At 36.2% G+C, this 7127-nt stretch overlaps 1 pseudogene; it reads left to right on the forward strand.

The window, feature by feature from the left end:
- The first annotated feature begins 255 nt into the window (after positions 1–255).
- Positions 256–793, forward strand: LOC147823642 (large ribosomal subunit protein uL23 pseudogene; annotated as a pseudogene).
- Positions 794–7127: the final 6334 nt, after the last annotated feature.

The following is a 7127-nucleotide window of genomic DNA, read 5'->3' on the forward strand; positions in this document are numbered from 1 at the left end:
CTTTTCCCTTCTTCCCTTTCACCTACCCCTCCCACTTCCCCTACTCCTTTAGACCTTTTCTTCCTATTACACAATATCAATTACACATTTTTAAAAAATTACAATATCAAGATTTAGAGGACATTACCACAGATTTTATAGAATTTAAAAGGATATAGAAAGCATATTACAAAAATCTTTTTTGAAATAAATTTGAGAACTTCTATGAAGTACCTTGGAAGACTAATGAAACTGACTCTGGCTTTTTTTCCCAAGATGGCGCCGAAGGCGAAGAAGGAAGCTCCCCTGCCCTTCCCAAAGCTGAAGCCAAAGCAAAAGCTTTGCAAGCCAAGAAAGCAGTGCTGAAAGGCATCCACAGCCACAAAAGAAGAAAGTCCGCACGTCACCCACCTTCCGCCGTCCCAGACACTGCGGCTCCGGCCGCAGCCGAAATACACTCAGAAAAGCGCCCCCAGGAGAAACAAGCTTGACCACTATTGCCATCATCAAGTTCCCCCTGACCACAGAGTCAGCCGTGAAGAAGATACAGGACAACAACACACTCGTATTCATTGTGGATGTCAAGGCCAACAAGCACCAGATCAAACAAGCTGTGAAGAAGCTCTATGACATTGATGTGGCCAAGGTCAATACCCTAATCAGGCCTGATGGAGAGAAGAAGGCGTATGTTCGACTGGCTCCTGATTATGATGCTTTGGATCTTGCCAACAACATTGGGATCATCTAAACTGAGTCCAGCTGGCTAATTCTAAATACACATTATTTTCACCATAAAAAAAAAAAGAAACTGACTCTGGAGGAAATATAAAATTTGAATGGCACCTATTAAAGAAAGTATATTCCTAGCTTGAAAACCTACCTATATGACAACAGGCTCATATACATTTTAACTGATAAATTATATCAAACATTTAAAGCAGAAAAAAGAAGGAACGTTTCTCCCCTCATTTTAGGAAATTAACATTGTGCTAATACTAAAACTGGGTAAAGATAATAGAAAAGTATAAACATAGATAAAAATTTGTTTAACAAAACAAACTCTTAGAAGTCAGATCCGGCAGTATGTAGAAAGTGGTTTTATTGTAGGGATGGCAGTGTTGGTTCAGCTTTGGAAGATCCACCCCCAAAAGTCATCATTTTAACAGAGGAAAGGAAAAAGCCATATGATCCTGTCACTAGTTGGAGAAAAAGTATTGGACTAAATTCTACAGCTGTTCATGGTAAAAGCTATCAGGAGACTAGAAGTAGAACAGAACCTTCTCAACGGATCAAAGACATGTACTCCGTACTTCCAGCAAAAATGCCTTATATGAATGAAGAAGATACAATGCTTTCTCCCTAAGGTGGGGAACAAGGGCAGATATGCCTACTCTTCACCTGTCCATTAAACTTTGAAACACAGGCCTAAACCAAAATAGTCTGGCAATAAAATGACACAATTAGGATAGGCTTAGCAAGGTAGAAGTAAAAATCTTTATATGTAGATAAAATAATCATCTACAGAGAAAATACTAAGAAATCTCTAGGAGCCCCTAGAACTTGTATTTGAATTTAGCAGGATTAGAAAACACAACGTATATATAAAAATTCAGGTCTATGTATACTTGCTATAAATGAAGAATTGGATATTGAAATTTAAAAGTGGGCTGGGGATTTAGCTCAGTGGTTCCGGTGCCTGCCTTGCAAGCACAAGGTCCCCAGTTCAATCCCTGGTACCAAAAAAAACAAAAAAAAAAACAAAAAAAGAAATTTAAAAGTTATGTAGAAGTACAAAGGACCTAAAAAGTAAAAAATACAAAAACAAAACAAAACAACAATGTTGGAAGACATTTAGTACCTAATTTTAAGACTTCCTCTAAAGCTACAGTAATCAAGGCAGTGTTGGTGTAAGGAAAGACACATAGATAATTGGAATAAAACAGAGAATCTACAAATAGAACCACCACTGAGTTTTTAAAGATTATTTAACATTAACATTTTATAGAACATAAACTCAATTCAAGAGCAGAGGAAAAGATAGTGTTTTCAGCAAATGGCACTAGAACACCTGGTATCTGTATATAAAAAATTAAGCTCAATCCTTTATTTCCATACATAAAAATAACTTGAAAGGATCTATGAACCTAAATATGAAAGACTAAAACTATAAAACTTCAAGAAGAAATTATAAGGGAAAATGTTCATGAATTTCGGGTAGGCAAGAATTTCCTAGGATATAAAAAACATGACGTACAAAAGAAAAAAATTGATAAATGAGATTCCATCAAAATTTAGAACTTTAAAAGACATCGTTAAGAAAATGAAAAGTAGTCCTTAAACAGACCATATTTATAATGCATATAACCTATGACCAGGATATATAAAGAACTCTTATAGCTCATTAATAGACAACCCAATGAAAGAGTAGACACAAGAAGATGATAAATAGCCAGTATAGAGCAAGGAAAGGTGTGCAACACTAGAATCAGAAAAATGCGAATCAGTACAATAACAAGATTGAATTATATACCCATTACGGAGATGAAGTTAAAAGTTTTCAAAGAACAAATGTCAGCTTAGGTGTGAACCAGTTAGAACTTTCTAATACTCCTAATGTGAATGTAAAATGATATATCCATTTTGGAAAACAATATAGAAATTTCTTGTATTACTGTTAAGAACCAACAGTCCTGTTCTTAAGTTTTTACTTGAGAGGAATGAAAACACATGTTCACAATAGACTTGTACATATAACTTCAGTACCCCTTATCTGAAATTCTTGGGACCAGAGTGTTTCAGATTTTCATTTGAAATCCACTTGATCTGCAAAGAGGATAGCTACTCCTGCTTTTATTCAGGTTCCTGTCACATGGAGTATTGTTTTCCACCCTTTAACTTTCAGTCTATGAGTTTCTTTTTGAATTAAATGTATTTCTTGTATGCAGCCTATTGTTGGATCTTGCTTCTTGACCCATTCTGCCAGTCTATTTCTTTTGATTGGTGTGTTGAGATCATTAACATTGATGGTTATAACTCATATGTATTGACTTATCATTGTCATGACTTTTTCTGTTTGTTGGATTCTCCCTCTTTGCGTTTAATTTCTCATCACGCCTGACGGATTCATTCCACTTTGCTTCCTGGGGTTGTGATCCTCGTTGTCTCTTCCTAGGATATTGTCTAAAAATTTTGGAGTGCTGTTTTTTTTTTAACTGTACATCCTTTTATTGGTACATTTCAGGTTACACAATATAATGACATTCATCATTGGAAATTTGCACCTTTACATACTCTCTTGGTTCTTATTTTTGCCCCCTTCAACCCCTCCATCTCTCCCTATTTACAGAGACTTTGTTTCCTTTTTTTCATTTTCTCATATTAATTCCATTTCCTTCTTTCCTTTCCCCTACCCCTTCCCCTTTGCCCTTTTTCCTCCTATTTCACATTATCTATTATACCTTTTAGTCCTTTTTTTTTTTTTTTTGGTACCGGGGATCGAACTCAGGTCCTTGCACTTGTGAAGCAGGCTGTGAAACCACTGAGCTAAATCCCTCGCCCTTTTAGTCCTTATTTACACTTTCAGTTTCTAACACTAGAGAAACTATTCGGCATTTACACATGTGTATCCTATTCATTTCACTTAAGAGTATTGCCTCAATATGCATCCATTTAGCAATTAATGTCTCTAATTTCTCATTTTTTATGGCTGAGTAGTACTCCATTTCATTAAAAAACCACATTTTCTTTATCCAATCTCCAGTTGATGGGCATTTGGGCTGTTTCCAAGTTTTGGCTACAACAAATTGTGCTGCTATGAACATGAGTGCAAATATATCACTGTGGTATGATTCTTTTAATTCTTTGGGGAAGATACCCAGCAGAAGAATGGCTGGGTCAAATGGGACTTCCAGTACTAGTTCTTTGAGGTATCTCCATACTGATTTCCACAGTGGTTGCACCATTCTATACTCCCAAGAGGAGTGCAGCAGGGTTTCTTTCCCCACAACCCTGTGAGCATTTGTTATTGGTTGATTTCTTCACAGCAGCCATACTTTCCGGAGTGAGTTGGAATCTCAGCATTGTTTTCATTTGCATCTCTCGAATGACCAGTGATGTTGAACATTTTTTCATATGTTTATTTGCCATTTCTACTTCTTTGTGTGAGAAATGTCTGTTCATTTCCGATGCACATTTTTGGATTGGGTCTTTAATTTGAGAGGTCTGATTTTTTTCAGTTCTTTATAGATTCAAAATTGTAGACCTCTATCTGAGGGATTGCTGCTGAAAATTTTTTCCCACATTGTTGGTTGTCTCTTCACACTGCTGGTGGTTTCTCTTCCTGGGCATAAGGCTTTTAGTAAGAAGAGATCCCACTTTTTGATTTGTTTGTGCTAGTTCACGGACAACTGAGGTTTTGTTCATAAAATCTTTTCCTACACCAATGTCTTCAAGAGTTCTACCTAACCTCTGTTCCAGCTGGTTCAGCGTTTCTGTTTTAATATTTAGATCTTTAATCCATTCAGATTTTAGTTTAGTGCATGTTGAGACATTTAGGACTAGTTTTAATTTTCAGCAAGTTGAAACCCAATATTTCCAGCACCATTTATTAAAGAGGCTATCTTTCCTCCAGTGAGGGTGTTTGGCTCCTTCATCAAAGATGAGGTGGCTGATTGTGTCTGGAGTTGTTTCTGCATCTTCTAATCTGTTCCACTGGTCCTCAGGTCTGTTTCTTTGCCAGTACCATGCTGTTTTTATCACAGTACCTTTGTAGTATACTTTCAAGTTGAGAGTAGTAATACCCACTGCCATGTCTCTGTTACCTAGAAGTGCTTTTGCTATTCTAGGTCTCTTCTTGTTCCAAATGAATTTTTGAATTGTTTTCTCTAGGTCCATGAAGTGTGCTGTTGGGATTTCAATTTGGATTGCACTGAATCTATATAGCAGTTTTGGAAGTATGGCCATTTTCACTATGTTGATTCTTCCTACCCAGGAGCAAGGGATGTCTTTCCATTTTCTGATATCATCTTCAATCTCTCTTTTCAGAGTGCTGTAGTTTTCAGCAAAGAGGTCTTTGGTTTCCTTTGTTAGGTTGATTCCTAGGTATTTCAGTTTTTTGGATGCTATTGTGAAAGGAATTGTTTGCCCTATTTCTCTCTCAGTGAGTCTGTTCATGTAGAGGAAAGCTACTGATTTTTTTGTGTTGACCTTTTATCCAGCTACTTTACTGAATTTGGTTATTAAGTCTAGAAGACTTTTGATGGAGTTCTTGGGGTCTTCTATATAGAGTATCATGTCATCTGCAAATAATGACAATTTGACTTCTTCATTTCCTGTCTTTATTCCTTTTCTTTCTCTTGTCTAATTGCCATGGCTAATGTTCCCAAAACTATATCTAAGAGGAGTGGTGATAGTGGACATCCTTGCCTTCTTCCTGATTTTAGTGTGAAGGATTTCAGTTTTTGACCATTTAGTATGATATTGGCTGTTGGTTTTTCATAGATGGCTTTCATCAGATTGAGGTAGAGACCATCTATTCCAATTTTTTGTAGGTTTTTTATCATTAATGTGTGTTGGATTTTGTTGAATGGTTTTTGTGCATCTATTGAGATGATCATATTGTTTTTGTTCTTGGCTCTATTGATATAGTGTATTATGTTGATTGATTTGCATATGTTGAACCATCCCTGCATCCCTGGGATGAATCCCACTTGGTCAGGGTGTATGATCTTCTTGATGATCTTCTGTAGTCTATTTTATTAAGGATTTTTGCATCTATGTTTATTAGTGAGATTGGCCTATAGTTCTCTTTTTTGGTTGGGTCTTTCTCTGCTTTGGGGATCAAGGTGATGCTTGCTTCCAGCAATGAATTTGGGAGTATTGCTACCTTTCAATTTCATTGAAGAGTTTAACAGTAGTGGCAATAGTTCCTCTCTAAATGCCTTGTAGAATTCTGCAGTGAACCCATCATGATCCGGGATTTTCTTAGTTGGTAAGTTTTTAATTGCATTTTCAATTTCATTGATTGATATTGGGTTGTTTAGAATTTTTAGGTCTTCTTCATTCAACTTTGGTAATTTATATGTATCTAGGAATCTGTCCATTTCTTCTGTGTTTTCCATCTTATTGGCATATGGGTCCTCAAAGTAGGTATTGATGATCCTCTGGATTTGTGCTGGGTCCATTGTAATTTCATCCTTTTCATTCCTAAATGCATGGATTTGGGCCTTTTCTTTTTTTTTTTCTGATAAGGTTGGCTAAGGGTTTGTCCATTTTGTTTATTCTTTCAAAGAAACAACTCTTGGCTTCATTGATTTTTTTATATTGCTCTCTTAGTCTGCATTGCACTGATTTCTGCCCTGATCTTTATAATTTCCTCCCTTGTGTGAGCTTTGGGTTTGTTCTGGTCCTTTTTTTCTAGAAGCTTGAGGTTCAGCATCAGGTTGTTTGATTGGGCTCACTCTGTTTTCCTAATATGAGTATTCACTGCAATGAATTTCCCTTGTAAGACTGTTTTCATTGTGTCCCATAGATTCGGATATGTTGTATTGTCATTGTCATTTAATTGAAGAAACTGTCTGATTTCTTCTATAATTTCCTCTGTGATTCATTGGTTGCTCAGAAGTGTGTTGTTCAATTTCCATGTGTTTATGAAAATTTTGCAGGTTCTTTTGCTATTGATCTCCAATTTCATTACACTATGGTCTGATAATATACAGGGGATAACTTCAATTCCTTTATACTTAGCTAAATATGTTCTGTGAGTGAGTATGTGATCTATTTTGGAGAACGACCCATGTGCAGCTGAAAAGAATGTGTATTCTGATTTTGTGGGGTGGGAGACTCTGTAAACATCTGTTAAGTTCATTTGTTCAGAGTTTGATTGAGTTCTAGTATTTCATTGCTTTTTTTTGTCTAGTTGATCTATCTGTGACAATTGGGCATTGAGGTCCCCCATTACTATTGTGTTAGTGCTTATATGATTTGTCATGTCCGTTAGTATGTTTCATATAGTTGGTGCACTAGTGTTTGGTGCATAGATATTTATGATAGTCATCTCTTCCTCTCGGATTGTTCCCTTTACAAGGATGTAGTATCCTTCTTTGTGTATCTTAATCAGTGTTGATTTGAAATCCACTTGATCTGCAAAG

The sequence above is a fragment of the Heterocephalus glaber genome, unplaced genomic scaffold, assembly GCF_053883595.1.
Source record: "Heterocephalus glaber isolate CG9 unplaced genomic scaffold, H.glaber_assembly_v1.0 deba00001571, whole genome shotgun sequence".
NCBI classification, from domain to species: domain Eukaryota; kingdom Metazoa; phylum Chordata; class Mammalia; order Rodentia; family Bathyergidae; genus Heterocephalus; species Heterocephalus glaber.